Raw genomic sequence first — 1,576 nt, forward strand, 5'->3', positions numbered from 1 at the left:
TTACTTAAAGTCACAAATTCGATGGTTTTGCGAGCGTACATGTTAAAATGTGCAAAATATAAGAGTTTTGAGAAATTTTCTTAAAGTCACAAATTCGATGGTTTTACGATCGCACATGTTAAAATATGCAAAATATTAGAGTTTTGAGAAACTTATTGAAAATCACAAATTCGATGGTTTTACGATCGTACATGTTAAAATGTGTAAAATATAAAAGTTTTTAGAAACTTACTGAGAATCACAAATTCGATGGTTTTACGATCGCACATGTTAAAATATGCAAAATATTAGAGTTTTGAGAAACTTATTGAAAATCACAAATTCGATGGTTTCACGATCGTACATGTTAAAATATGCAAAATATTAGAGTTTTGAGAAACTTATTGAAAATCACAAATTCGATGGTTTCACGATCGTAAATGTTAAAATGTGTAAAATATAAGAGTTATAGAAACTTACTGAAAATCACAAATTCGATGATTTTACGATCGCATATGTTAAAATATGCAAAATATTAGAGTTTTGAGAAACTTATTGAAAATCACAAATTCGATGGTTTTACGATCGCACATGTTAAAATATGCAAAATATTAGAGTTTTGAGAAACTCATTGAAAATCACAAATTCGATGGTTTTACGATCGTATATGTTAAAATGTGTAAAATATAAGTTTTTAGAAACTTACTGAAAATCACAAATTCGATAGTTTTACGATCGCACATGTTAAAATATGCAAAATATTAGAGTTTTGAAAAACTTATTGAAAATCACAAATTCGATGGTTTTACGATCGTACATGTTAAAATATGCAAAATATAAGAGTTTTGAGAACTTACTGAAAATCAAATTGCGAGCGTACATGTTAAAATGTGCAAAATATAAGAGTTTTGAGAAATTTTCTTAAAGTCACAAATTCGATGGTTTTACGATCGCACATGTTAAAATATGCAAAATATTAGAGTTTTGAGAAACTTATTGAAAATCACAAATTCGATGGTTTTACGATCGTACATGTTAAAATGTGTAAAATATAAAAGTTTTTAGAAACTTACTGAGAATCACAAATTCGATGGTTTTACGATCGCACATGTTAAAATATGCAAAATATTAGAGTTTTGAGAAACTTATTGAAAATCACAAATTCGATGGTTTCACGATCGTACATGTTAAAATATGCAAAATATTAGAGTTTTGAGAAACTTATTGAAAATCACAAATTCGATGGTTTCACGATCGTAAATGTTAAAATGTGTAAAATATAAGAGTTATAGAAACTTATTGAAAATCACAAATTCGATGGTTTTACGATCGCACATGTTAAAATATGCAAAATATTAGAGTTTTGAGAAACTTATTGAAAATCACAAATTCGATGGTTTTACGATCGCACATGTTAAAATATGCAAAATATTAGAGTTTTGAGAAACTTACTGAAAATCACAAATTCGATGGTTTTACGATCGCACATGTTAAAATATGCAAAATATTAGAGTTTTGAGAAACTTATTGAAAATCACAAATTCGATGGTTTTACGATCGCACATGTTAAAATATGCAAAATATTAGTTTTGAGAAA

This window comes from Teleopsis dalmanni, chromosome 1 (genome assembly GCF_002237135.1).
Source record: "Teleopsis dalmanni isolate 2A chromosome 1, ASM223713v2, whole genome shotgun sequence".
NCBI lineage: Eukaryota > Metazoa > Arthropoda > Insecta > Diptera > Diopsidae > Teleopsis > Teleopsis dalmanni.